The sequence below is a fragment of the Amblyomma maculatum genome, chromosome 11, assembly GCF_055883805.1.
Source record: "Amblyomma maculatum isolate TAMU_Amacu chromosome 11, ASM5588380v1, whole genome shotgun sequence".
Lineage (NCBI taxonomy): Eukaryota > Metazoa > Arthropoda > Arachnida > Ixodida > Ixodidae > Amblyomma > Amblyomma maculatum.
This window is the reverse complement of record NC_139354.1, coordinates 2,917,415-2,932,114: the sequence shown is the minus strand read 5'-3', so window position 1 is coordinate 2,932,114 and position 14,700 is coordinate 2,917,415. Positions and strand designations below refer to the sequence as shown.

Here is a 14,700-nt window from a genome sequence, read left to right as displayed (position 1 = left end):
TCACTTGTTTTCTGTGGGCACCTCAACCGCGCCGTAAGGGAAAGGAAGAAGGTGGGAGTGAAAGTTGAAAGAGAGAATGAGGAGCTGTAGTGAAGGGCTACGGAGTAATTTCGACCACCTGAGGATCTTTAATGTGCGCTGACATCGCACAGCACACGACGCCTCTTCGTTTCGCCTTCATCAGGCAACCGGAGAACACCGCGCCGCCACACACAAAGAAGGAGGGGGGGTACACTCGCGGGGAATGGTGGCGGCAGGATCGCGCGCAGCAATCGGAGAACACGCGCGGGCGCCGGCCACGGAGGAAGAGGGAGGGGGGGGGGATGTAGCACGCGCTGCCCCAGCTGCGGAGCTAATTACGAGGGACAACACCGACGCAGACGGCGACGACGACGCGAAACGCAGGAACGGGCGCCAAAGAGCTGCGCTCTAAAAGAGGGATCTCCCTGGTCTTTAGAAGAACCGGTGCTGCGTCTGCTCGGCTCGCTCCATCTCCAGAGGCATAGGACATATTGCATTGAATCAGCACCTCCACCTCTGTCACGTGGTCGTGACAATGACGTGATCAATGAATGAACAGACTGACATAGCACTGAAATGAACCCAGGTGGTCGAAATTACTCCGTAGCCCTCCACTAGGGCTCCTCTATCTCTCTTTCCACTTTACCTCCCGCCTTCCTTCCTTCCCTTACGGCGCGGTGAGGTGTCCACAGAAACAAGTGTGACAGATACTGCGCCTTTATCTTCCTGTGAACCAATTATTATCATTATTATTATTCTTGCGCCCACAAGGAACTAAGTAGCTGAGCGGCGGTGACGCTGCCGCAACAAACGTGCTGATTGACCGTAGAAGAGTGAATAGCCACTGCTCCTGGATTCGCTGATTTTAACGTTGGCAAGGCAACGCCGACGCAAAGCCAGTGTGGTCAACACGAACGATCCAGATCAACCTATAGAAGCAGCCACACATAACTGCGAGCCTATAGAGATAAATATTTTCAGGCGAAAGCCTTCTCATGAGGTGCGTCCATGAAAGCGTGCGCAGAAACTGTGCTCAAGATCTGTGCGCAAGATGTGTCCGTGAGATTCCACCAAATTCCGCAGGAGATCAGTGGGCCCCGCCAGGGTGGTGCGGTGGTAAGACGCCCGACTACTGTGCCGGAGTACCCGGGTTCGATCTCGACCGCGGCGGCTGCGTTTCGATGGAGGCGAAACGAAGTGAGGTCCGTGTGCTGGCGATGTCAGCGCACGTTAAAGACCCCCAGGTGGTCGAAATTGCGCCGTAGCCCTCCACTACGGCTCGTCTTTCTTTCTATTTCCTTTTACTCCCACCTTCCTCCTTTACCTTACGGCGTGGTTGAGGTGTCAAAAAAAAAAAACAAGTGAGAAAGTTACCGCGCCTTGCCCTTCCTATAAATCAAATCAATAAAAAAGAGCAACTCCGCTAGCATCACCATCTGCTGCGAAATGAAGGTTTTCAAAGAACTGCTAACGATAAATGCCAGTTTTTGAAAAATCGTGATCGATAAGATTAAAGGTAATCGTTTTACTCAGGCGTTACTGCTTCAGAAAAGGAATAGGTTAACTAAAAAGTTTAAGAAAATTCGACTACACAAAATGAATCACTAGTAATTATAACTCTCGTTCCTGCGCAGCCCGTCAGCCCATGTCGATATATTCATGACAGTTAGCCAAATCCCAACAATGTGCATACCACCTACTGCTTAAGCGATACGCGCTTTCTCCACAGGCTGCAGATGCCATGATGTCAAATTACTCAAATTATCGGCAGCTAGGGCGACACTCTTACCTCGCATTTGCTGCAGGCCATGTGACTCACTTTCCTTTCATTGGCTACAGTTATGGCGGAGCCATTGTGCCCATAATCGTTATGTACGCCGTCACACCTGCTACAGCAAGTCTTCAGCCAGGCTAATAGCTTTTTCATAAGTGACACATGTACTGCTAGGAGAGGGAGAAAAAATCTCCAAACATTGGCGATACTGCCTTGGGTTCTGAAGACACGAAAACAAAAACTTTGCACGACTGGCTGGTGCATTCGTGAAATCCGGCGATAGTTTAGGTTCGTGAAGAAGACAAACAAAATGCGGGGACGCTAAGAGCGTACAAGCGCCATCTGAGTTTTCAGTTTTGAATAGCGCCGCGATTCTTATTCCTCGAACAAAGAACCTGTGCTCTAAAAAAAAAAAAAGCTGCTCCTACTGTTGAAGTACTTTCCTCCTATTCACACCGAAATTGCACGATAAAACGCTGGATCTCCATACGACAATATTCTTTCTTTAAAGCATCCATCCCTCTGTTCACAATCGTACCCCAATTGTTTTGTGCTGTTGAAGATAGACATTACAAGAATTAAAGCAGTCGTTATCTGGGGAGATAAATCAATGGCTCTTCTTTTCGTCTGTCATAAAATGCACACTTTTTTTTTTCTTGGATAGATATACTAAGCAAGCGTGATGTCAAATAATCCAGCTCTGTTCCCATGTACGCTCGTGCTCTAGCGGTTGTGGTCATCTCCGACGCTGTCGTCATATGGGCACAGACACCGGGCAAATTTACTCATTTAAGAACTCTTAGGCAAGTATATTCCAATCTTGTTTTTGGGACGCAAAATTAATTTTGGTCCTCTATACACCCGGGACACAATATGTCATTGCTGCATTGTTAAACGAAGCATATATTTTCACCCCTCTTGGACGGGCTAATCCGAGCATTAGGTCATGTTAATAAGTAATGACGCCAAAAACTTTTGAGGCAAATTGATCAAAAAGCATTATTTGAAGTAGAAGTAATTTATAGAAATTGCTGTCTTAATAATTTTTATTTATTATAAACATACATTTGTCACTTCAATCCCAGTAATCGAAATAATTTTTGTGGCTCAGTACCGAGAGCTTCTTGTACATACTGAAGTTATTGTCAACCTCACCAACGGACTAGCAGGATTCTATTCTTTCAAAACGTAAGCAAACATTTCTACGGGCAGTCGCCTCATCTCGAGAACCATAATACGCACTGTTGCTAACTCCGGTGAAGGAACTAACCAGGTTCAGTTCCTACATCAGGTTACCAAAGGGAAATGATGATGGCCAAAAGAGGTTATTCTCTTGGTTTTAGCATTAAAGGTGAACGATATTACACTTTCTCCAAAGCTACCCTCCTTTAGTCTTTCCGATGAAGCGATCCGAAAAAATTTCTGTAGTCATCGACAGAAAGAAGTAATGGGGACGTGCAAAGTTTTTCGTGCACTTGCAGGCTAGCCTATCAAGTGCCACTCCGGTGAGCAGCTTGTGGCGGGAGATCCTCGGAAAGACGTATTTTGCAAGCCTGAAATCACACACAAGTCTATACTAAACGAGCTCAGGAAATGTGTCTGCAAGTCTTGCTACGTGCGCAATGTCCACTAGCAAATGCGAAATGTGCAAAGATCGTCAAAATCAGGACTTTAATCGGTGCGAACCGACATGCCCCAGAATAATTGGGCAAAAGATTCCTACACGATGCACGAGATTTTGCTTAAAGGGATGCTTCTGTCCTCCGGGCTTTGTGCGGTGAGTATCAACGTCACGAAGCTTTTGCTCTGTTGTGAGTGATGAATGCAATCAGCAACCAAAACAGCGAACGGGTTTCATCTTTCAGTGTGCGCAATTCATTTTATTATACGAGAAATCCTAACCTTCAGCCGAGTTAGGATGGATTAGAAACACGCGGAACAAATATACTTATCATGAACCCTGCTCTTTGTTTATTCTGCTGTGCCAGGGCTGGTCATTGTAGCACTTCTGCCATGACGGAAATAAAAAAAAAAAGCGCTTTTAAATCTGTAAAGCTCTTTACAAATAATCCACCACTTTGGCTCTATCATCTGAAAGTTCAGCTGCTACCTCTACGCCCCAATTAGCGGTCTGGGTAGCGGTACATTGCCAGTAAACATGCTCGTATGTGTCTCCTACCGATAGCAACCAAGTAGAATGTTTTGTTTATTTTGTATATAATAGGCAAGATTTTTTATAAGGTCTGGTATTAATATTAACTGAAGCAGCTCACAATTCTTGCTGCAAAACTGAATCCATTGACTTAGACTGAGCTCAATGGCATGTTTTGCATTGCATTGGGTCTCTGAACACTTAATTATCAATTCCTTAATTTGTGTTCCCCGCCATGGTGGTGCAGTGATTAGGGCACTCGACTACTGCGCCCAACAAGTGTGTAATATAGCTCTATTCCTAAGGTCATCTCTCACTGCTGATAAGTAAAATAAAATACTGTATTTTACTCCATCATTGGTGCTGATACGAATCTTAACAGTTTCAGTGTTTGTAAACCGTAATGAAATATATGAACAGATATCCTTGTTTTTAATAACGCCAGCTCTGAACAGAACAAAAAAATATAAGAATATATTACGCACCAGTCACACCACTACAAATTATGAACAGCAACCAAAACAGAAGCTGCATTATAGTAAAAGACGCAAAGTAGAGGGAAATTCATTGTATTCGCGGTTCAAGATACAATTGCCTATTTCGCATGCTTGGCAAGCCAGCTTTATTAAAGCAGTGTTGTTTAGCTTTAACAATCCCCCCTATTACTATTTTCTGAACACAGAACTAACGCGACGCTTTGCCAGATGGTGCCTCCCACACTATGCACGTGAATGATTTTCTGGCATGAAAATATGCATGGAGTTTTCATCCTCTTTCTTTCGCAGTACATCTCGGAATAATTATAAGTGTGTCCCGGTTAAAGGGTGGCCCCCAAAATGCCCAGCCAACTCAACATTCCAGCTCTGCAAGTCCGGATGCGAGCCAGTATATGTCAGTCCTCCTCCAGCCGACACGTGTGTTCCTTCTTCAAGCATCTACGGTCGCTGTGTTTGTCAGCAGCGCTACGCAATGAAGTCAAAATATTTTCCATCTGTTTGTGTTCCCAGAAACGAGTGTCCCAAGGAAAGGGAATATACACCATCTAGTATTTGATGTTGTAGATGATAAGTTGAAACATATATTACGTATTATCAAAAGGGAATGTAATGAGGGCAAGTCTTTTAACAGCTCTTCGTTCAAAAAACGACTGAACATTTAGAGCAGTCCTTGATAAAAATGTCTGCTTTGTACTACACGCCACTATATAAAACACTCGAAGACACGTATGTTGTTAAGGAAGCATCCGTTCAAGGATGCATGATGTGACAAACAAAACCTGTCAAGTATTTAGAAATATGGCACGCGGCAATAACTGGCAGAATTTGAAGGGAGCGATTAAGAAAGCGCACGCGGTCACAAGTATCAGAATTCGTTAACAATGTTACATTTTAATACTCTGAGTAGCATCTGTTGCTTAACTTTGAGCCCCACCTTAAGAAAACCGAGTTGACCGGAAAAAGCAAAAAATGCTACTCTAAGAGTGAAATAACCTAGGGGAAACAGGTGCAACGACTGGGACGTAGGTATACTAGCACAGATTAAATTACTTACGAAACAAGTCACTTCGCCACAAAGACCTTACTCGTTTTTGTCATGTGGTAATAAGCAGAAACTTTATGGGAGTCAGGTATGCATGATGACGGAAAATAAAGCCTGTTCACATTTTTCATCTGTGTTGTCATGTGCGTCCTTTCATTTTTCTACTCTTACATTCGAACTTCTTGTATAATGTTAAAGTGTCAGTTGCAATAGGCCATACTACCAATAATATCGAAAGTGAAAAAAAAAATCATTAGAGACTAAGAAATAACACGAATAAAAAAATTGATAAGGAAAACAATGCGGATCTACAGAGCAGTGCCTGAAATACCAAAATAGCATGAGAAAGCTAGGTTTTGCAGCTTAAGACGTAATTCAGTGCGAGTTCATTCGGACATGCAGCCGCAAGGTGAATGCAACAGAAGTTGCTTCACTAAGCTTATGACACGACGGCGTTAAGAACTCTCATTTGTTGCCGCTTTTTCATTTCCGTTTTCTTCAACTTAGAGATATTCATTTGTACAAAATCGGAAGCAACCACATTATATGAGGAACCACTCCACATAGATAATTCATCCCGGTTTAATCAAGCCATACAAATTTGCTTCGCATGACTCCTGAGTATTGTGTCGTACTATAGGTGGTATTCCCTGGTGTGCCGTGCGCGATGCATTGTGGGAAATTGTGACGCAGTCGGCCTCCTTTGTGTCTACCGAAAGAACAGAGCAATCACACGTATCAAGCGACGTCGTGCAGTTTCACATGCAGTGGAATCCGCAGGCATGGTTCATTGAGGTGCCGCAGACTGAAATGAGCAAGAAATAGAAGCTGAAGAGCAACGCGAACGACCTCGGATTTTTTAAGGTTCCGAAAGTACAAACGAATGAGTCCGCCCAAGCGGAACAACTATACCAAATGTGACGGCACATATAGCTGCCACGGCTCAACCGCACAAGTATCATGGAAGATGGGAAATCTATGTCAATAATGGGCTAGGCTGGAACCTGCCGTAGTGCCATGGGAGCCAGCAGTTGTCATTATCTGTCCACGACTGTTCTTCACTCACTCGCAAGCCATATTCCGGGTAAAAGAGCAGCGCGGCAACGTCACATGATTCTCTGTTTCCAATTATGAGTATGCAGTGCGCCGCCAACGCCTCCTCATCGTGTTTTGGGGCAATCCAAGCCTTCAAAGGAGAGTGTAACAAACTGTGTTTAACGTACTTGCCTCAGTTAAAAGAAGTCAGATGTTCGAATCGTCTGTGTCAGCGAAGTACAGCAGGTCGCTCTCTCAGTGGTACCTGAGGCACCTGTGGCGACCTCTCATGCCGTATAAAGGAACAAGGACATACAGATTCCACGAAGGAATGTAGAAGGGCACAAACCAAAGAAAGACAGTTAGAATGGTCACAATGCAATTCGCTCCTCATTTGTTATTTGTGGATTTAGATGTTCACTGATTAGAAACGTTTTCATTCGGGTCCATTAGTTAGGTACCACTTGATCACAAGGTGACATGAAGTGCGAAAAGACCCGCCAGAACGAAAAGTGTATACACGTGTCTTCGTTGAACAGATGCATTGTGTCTAGACAGTGAAGAAAGGTCGTGGGTTAGAATCCAGACTGATATTTTAAGAAGTTTTGTTAAAACAGAACGAAATTGCTTCATAAGTTTGAGGCGATTCAAATATAAGCTGACCTTCACTTAACATGAGAAGTCGTATTTCCAAATAACTTTATTCAAAGCATCTGCGTAGGACGGGGGCTTCACAAGACAACGCCAGTATGACATAGGTTTCTAAATACAAGCTGCTTTGTAGTTTCTCTGCAAATTTTAGAGGCAATGTGGGTCTCAGTAAAGGATGCCTTCACGCAATCGCTTTTAAAAGCTACAGAATATAGACATGGAGTAAACGACGAGAGTTAGCGCTGTGAAAGCGGAGAACTATATCCTCTTCTCACACACGAAACATGAACCCGAATACAAAAGTGCCGAGCACTGGGCGCCAGCGGCAAATGTGGTGCTGAGTACCATCAGTCAGTTGCTATACAACAAAAAGAGAAAGAAGAGCGAGAACTTCCGCCTTGGAAGTACAAAGGCGATGGCGTTATCGGGTGACATTCGCATCGCCGCTTCCCTAACTCAGTTTGGACAAACAACCTTCCAATGTATTAGGTTAGGGTGTGAGTGTTGCAGTTCTAATATCTTGGGTCCAAGTGTCAGGCCTTATAATGCAAACACAATAACTATCAAACCACTTCCTGAATTTTTGTGTTTCATAGAATAGCACCTTTACGACAAATAAAACCGAGACCGCCGGAATAAAGCTGTGACACTTAATATTGGTAGGAACAATATTACTGAACACATCTCTGCAGTCTAGACCGGCTTTATTTCAGATAAAGTTCATTATATTGATAGGAACTGCTCGGAACATCATGGTGTTAGGCAGCATACGTACCATACCACATAGTCACTTTAATTCATTTTGAATCATCACAATCTATGCAAAAGTACCACACATGGGACGATTGATATGATGCCGGTCCACTGAACGAAAGAACCGCAAACAGGGGATAATAGTGTCTGAAAAAAAAAACAAATTCGTTGGAGGCACTTTAATACTTCTTAACTGCGGTAAGGGGAAAGCCCTTATGCGACGCTTTGTGCTCATTGGCCGCATTTCTTCGCTTCTTGACCCAAACTGATCCCAATTGTAGGTCTTTCGGTGATCTCAAATATTATTTTGGTCTGGTGGGGAATTTTGCAGAATAGCAACTCCATACACAGGGTCGCCATTACAAACAAGTGCCTTTATAAATTGACTCAGAGGAAACAAAAGCGACTTCGCTACAAATAAAAAAGGCGGTCAAGCGCAATAGAACCAGTACCCTTTTGCCTGCAGCTGCATTGGTACCTCTCCACAACAGAAGAGCGTTTGCATAATGTTTGCATGTTTGGATGTCACTGTCTAGAGTTTGGATAGCTTAAGTGACTGTTTCATAGCGCATAGTCGGCAGAATGTGCCGACTGCAGCATAGCTACGTTAAGCTAAAGAGTCAGTTAACATGCTCTACTAAGGACCACTTATTATTAGCACTATTACCCAGAACTGCGGCGCAACGTATATAAACGCGTGGAAAGAAACACAACACAGGCGCACACTATCAACTGCAGTATGAAATTGAACACGCACTTCCTCTTCATCACTCAGCCAGACCTTCCTCTTCTACTCTCAAGTATATCACACTCGTACACCTCTTCTTTCCCAATCCGACATCAAGCCAACAATAAATGTTAGCAGCGCAATCATCTCAGCCCAACACATATTGTCGAAGCATGACAGCCACAACTTCCATCGCATCGACTCAAACTAGAAAAACCACTACACATATGAAGCTGCCACGTATAACGTTCACGTTTACTTCTAGAACATTTGTTAAATGCATGGGTCACCTTCTCTTCATATAGTCTAATCTTCCGAAACATCCTCAGTAACACTTCAAGTCCATCTAAAAAGCACCTCCAATGAACAGACGTCCCTCGCAACTTGCACTTGCACGAAACTTGCAGAGCAATATACTACTCATCCTCAAAAAGTCCGGCATTGTCATCTCAAACTCAGGCGTCCTGGAAAGTCTGGGGAATACCAGTGTTGAGGTCGGCCAACTAAGCAGTTGTCAAATTGGAAGTTGACATGAAAATCCAACACGGAGCTCTAGTATCCCGACTTAGACGTGCAACCTCTATGCCACGCAGAGGACTTCGGAACGCGTAGTTAAAGAGGGTTTTGTAAGAGCGAGCATGAGTTACTTGTAACGCATTGCACATAACTCTGGTTCGGGCGCTCAACTTTGGCGTATGTCGATGAATTCACGGCAGCTAGTGAAAGGGCAACGAGGAATATATCAGCTGCACCTTTAGCGATAAGCTCTCTCCCCACCGGCTGCAGGTGCCGGGACGCCCAGTCTGCCGGTCACTTGACTCACTTTGCGACCATAGGCTGCAACTACGCCACCACAGCTTCAGCAGGACATAACATTTTCGCAAGTGGCACAAGTAATTCTAGCACTTTAATGAGAAGCTAGAAGCGTTGAAAATGTCACCACGTAGAATAAGATCAACCTATACTGAAATAATGTTGTGACTTTTTTCACAATTATTATTTTACCTACTCTGTCGTTGGCACCTATTGCGAGCGAGGCCATTTAATAAAGGATCCCAAGAGAGCAGAGATGCTGGCTTTTCAGGCGCGGCTGAACCTTCCAGGACAAGAAAGTATTACAGCTAAATGGTGCAGTTACAAAACCCGCCAAGGGAAATGCCGGGATGCTAATAGAGAGCTAGCGCTGCTAGCGTTCGTGTTTTTGCTCAGGGCCGAGATTCTTGTTCCACGAAGAAAAGGCAATAACCCAAATAAAATGCTTGTTTTGTTGTTGAAGTACTTTTATACCATTCACATAGGAAGTGCAAAAAACAAACAACGGTGGACCTTAGGACGACTTTATTTGCTTTATGCACTCCCCTCTTCAAAGTTCTACTCCATTGTTTTGAACATTTCTTGATGGACATTGCGAAAATAAAATGGATCGTTCACGTCTGAACAGAGGAAGGAAAGCTTATTTTCTCATCTGCCGTAAAAACTGCATATTTTTTCTTATATACAGTATTAAGCGAACGATTTATTCAGTAGCCCAGCTCTATTCGAGCAGTCTCCATGTTCCCTCGTGCTCTAGTAGTTGTGGTCACATTCGGCGCTTTCGTGGCATGGACACAGACATCTGGTAAGTTTAGTCATTTAGGAATTTTAGGTTAGCTGCATTGCATTTCCCTCTCGTCACCCATAAAATTGAATTTGGCGTTTTATATGCCCGAAAATATCGCATTGTTAACAAAACTATTTGCGGCGCACTTGGGCGGCTTATTTCATTCTGTCTTGCAAATATCTGACGAGGCTGAAAATGGCCGAGATTGAGACGTATGGCGGGAAATAGTTACGTGCGGAAAAATGTAATTTCTAGTAATTCTTATGAATTATTTATTTTTTGTAATTATGAACATAAATGTTACACATCGGCACTATAGTATTCCAGTATAAGTCGGCGATTAGAGCTCATCAGACCTCAGCAATGCCTGTAGCTCAGTACCAATGGCGTCTTGTCCAAACTGAAGTACACTGGTTAGCGTAACGAAATGATACCTCAATTTTCTTTTAGAAAAGCGTTTGTCAAATGTTTCTCTAAGTAATTACCGTCTATCACGTCTATGTGCTTATTCGCACTATCACTTAATCATTCCGGCAAAGCACTAACAATCTTGACATTGTACTGATCAGGTAACTGGAGGTAAAAGTTATCGGCAAAAAGAGGTAAATAGCTTTTTCCTTTGAATAAAAATTGAATGGTATAATTTTTTTTAAGCTACCAATTTTAACTTTTTCCATTGAAGCCATTCAGCAACATTTCTCTAGTCCCCAACACAAAGTAGTAATGGGCTACTTCTATAGTTTTTTGGTGCACTTGCAGGGAAGCCTACCGAGTGCGATTCCAAGGAGCAGCCCGTAGATGGGGATCATCGGAAAGATGCATTTTGCAAGCCAGAAATCACACATCCTACATTGCTCAACGAGCTGAGAAAATGCGTCTGCAAACCCGGCTACGTGCGCAACGCCTGGGGTGCATGCATCGCAACGAACGAATGCGAAAAGTGTAAAGGTCGGCAAAACCAGGACTTTAATAGCTGCGCATCAGGATGTCCTTTGACCTGTGGTCGAGAGGCTGCTGCAGTGTGCCCCAGGGTGTGCGTCACTGGATGCCTCTGTCCTCCGGGTTTTGTGCTGTAAGTATCGGTCTTGTTTAGAGGTCTTGCAGTATACTTCGATTACTGAAAGCACCTAGTAATTAGATGAGGTAAATTTAATCCCCCCCCCCCCCCCCCTTAAAAGTTGGAGGCATATAGGAGAGGGCTTCGCACTGCAGTAGATATGGTCCGGATGGTGATAAATGATTATGAAGATGATGATGATGATGAACGTTATTCCCACTGCAGTCGCTAGGTATACGCTGAACAAAGCAACATTTTACTCTAACCTTGGGCAGAGTGAGCTATGAAGAAGAAAAGGACAAATCCAAACAAAGGAATGTTTATCGGGAACTCCACGCTAAGGCAATTCTGCAAACATATGGCAGATCGCTTTCTGACAAAACACAAAACTCGCACTTTAATTCAGCTTTTCTTTACCACCTCTGTCTCTTCAGATTTTCAACGTCAGGAAGGTACCGACGATCGTAACCGCAAGGGTTAAGATGACTTGGTCCTTGAAGATAAAGATCCCGACTTAAAACGTCAGCGTCTTTTATTAATAAGCAAAGAAGCGGTTGCGATCAAAGTGACACTAGGGTAGCAACAAAGGAGGTGCACGCTTTCTCGGATACCCTTAATGCGATGATTTAGCATTCTGAATTTATGATAAATACTGGCTCCGGGCAGGTTGCTCTATGAGCAAACTCACGCTTTCGGCCATGGTTCGCCTCGTCTATCTCTCGTGATTTTGCAGAAACTAAACGTATTGTTTCAACAAAAAATATCGGCTTAACCCTACAGCTATTCATTCTTAGCTGGAAAGCCTACATTACAGTGACGGCAAATGCGCCGAGTGTTCATGGAAAACAGCACCATTGGACGTCCGCTCTCAGTTTGATCCAGAAAGGAAGAACCGATGGAGTCTAGAAGGCCCTCTGGCACAATGGCTCTCCCTCCAAAACAAAATCTGTTTGAAATCAGTAAAACTACTAATTGGTTAACCCGGCTCAATGGCTTAATAACCTCAAACGTTCGGCTGCTCCAGCTGCACCCTACGCCCCGTTATACGGCAGTGATTGGTGAACTGTGCCGTAAAATATTGCTCATAGGTCTTTCCTGATTATGGAAAACCATGTAGCTGGGCACAAAGGGCATCGTTCCGAAGGAAGATTGTTTTACGTTTTTCGGTGTTTAATTAAGAAACTTTATTCTATTACCAAAACTTCAAGCATGCTCGATATTCTTCCGGCCAACATAATTCACTGGCTTCGTCTGTGCTGACTTGCAAGTGCATAAATTTCGCGCTATTCTTAGAGCCAAGTCATTCTTGGCAATGGTTTTGATAAACTGTATTTCGCTGGAGCATTTGTGTCGATGTGACAGATACAAATTTCAATGTTAATAAAGCATAAACAATGCTATGTTAACTGATCTCTATTTATAAAAACAAATTTGAACGGAGAAGCAACAGCTAAAGAATATTCTATACACCATAAGGGACACTCGTTGAATCAAGTAGTTGACGAAATAATTTTATTTAGGCGATTCTGTTTTTTCTCTTTTGCGTCCTGCCCCACTGAGCAAATACATATTTTCCGAAAAAAGAGGCTCACACGGTATTTTCGCCAAAGAGCACATCCTAGGCTTTCGCGTTAGTACAAAGCGAGAGCCTTTCTGGCAAGCATAACGATGTATGAAGTTTTCTTTAATTGTTGTTTCTTTCTCAGTGCATCTCGAAAGGAATATAAATGCGTCCCAATTAAAGAGTGTCCCCCAAAGTGACCGCCCAACTCGACCTTCGAGGTCTGCAAGTCTGGCTGTCAGCCACGTTGTGACAGTCCTCCAGCGGCCGACACATGTGTCCTGTTCTGCAGTATCTACAGCGGCTGAGTTTGTCAGCAGGCTACGCCATGAAAAATAAATATATTGTTTCTACTTGTGTTCTTACAAACGAATGTCCAAAGAAGAATGAATAACGAGAGCTCGAATTTGCTTCTATTGGAGATTATCTCGTGCATGGAGTGTAGTAATAAAACGGAAGTTAATGAAGATGCACCAGAGACGTTCTTTAAACCAAGAACATGCTTTGTTCATATTGAGCGTTCGCTTGCATTCTATATTTGTTTTGTCTTAGTTTGCATTATATAAGCCTCTTCAAGAGAGTCAAGTTGCATTTGCACTTTCCAGATGCACTATGTAACATTGAAGACAGCGAACCATTTAGAAAGATGGTGTCTTGAAATAACTGCAAGAGTTTTCGATGAGCGAATAATAAAGCGCACTTAAAAAGTTATAAACCGACGAGGAGGATTGCAGGGTAACATTCTACCTAATAAAATTGCATAAATTTGAGCCCTTATATAAGAAATATGTGTTGCAAAAAAGAAATGCTTTAACAAGCAGAATACCTGAGACGGAACTGATACACCGATAAGGACGAGCATGTGCTAACACAACCTCATAACAAACCGCCACATTGTGACGTTCTTCCTTCTCACACATGTAATGTAGTAATCATCGTAGAGGTTGTGGATATTAAGTACGCATGCTTCTGAAAAATAAACTCCTTTGAAGATTTCCGCTTCTGTTCTTTGTGTCTTTGACTTACTTCTGCTCATGAGCCAAATATTTTTGCATACGTTTATCAATTATTCTAAGACGCCGCCTACCTCTAAGATTGAAACAGCAAAATACACGTTATCTATGGACATCCCGAACGACTCAGATCACATAAAGCGATTAAAATCACTGAGGGTCGGCAAAGTATATATATTAACTTTATTGAAAGACACCAAGGAATGGAAGAGCTAATCTTAGCTGCTTAGGATATGATTCAGATGATTCAGTGTGAGTTTGTTCGCATTTGAAGCCTCAAGAATTGAAGTGCCGGCACTAAGCTTGCGACGCAATGCCATTAAAGACTCATTTGCAGCTCCTCTTCCAGACCCTCTTTCGCTTATATGGCTTGTTGGTTCATCGCGTAATTATATTCCTTTAATTCGCGCTGAAGCCTACCTACAGCCAACCCACAGATACTCATTAGTGCGCAGTGGGAAGCCATCACATTATATCGAGCACCAGGCATTATAGATATAGAGCAGTGCTTTAACCAAGCCATACAATGTCCCTATATGGTCCAGGATGGTTAGATTCCGATCTCATAGGAGCTGCCGACGTTAGCAGTTACTCCCATCTCGGCCTTCTCATATGCTTTCGCGATGTGCCACAAGCCCCTGAAAAGTCAGCGCCCTGCGATATCGTCATTTAACTACCGTCTTCAAGCGACGTGCCCGCGGTTTTTACTTCTCAAGGCTCACTGCTCCTAAGCCGGATTATCTAGCGAATGGGAAGCTTAATGACGCCAATCAAAACCTTGAGTTCCTAGAGACTTCGCGTCTAGACCACAAACGCA

General features: G+C 43.4%; 1 pseudogene; it reads left to right on the top strand.

Moving 5' to 3' along the window:
- The first annotated feature begins 10,203 nt into the window (after positions 1-10,203).
- On the top strand, positions 10,204-13,264 carry LOC146172663 (serine protease inhibitor swm-1-like; annotated as a pseudogene).
- Positions 13,265-14,700: the final 1,436 nt, after the last annotated feature.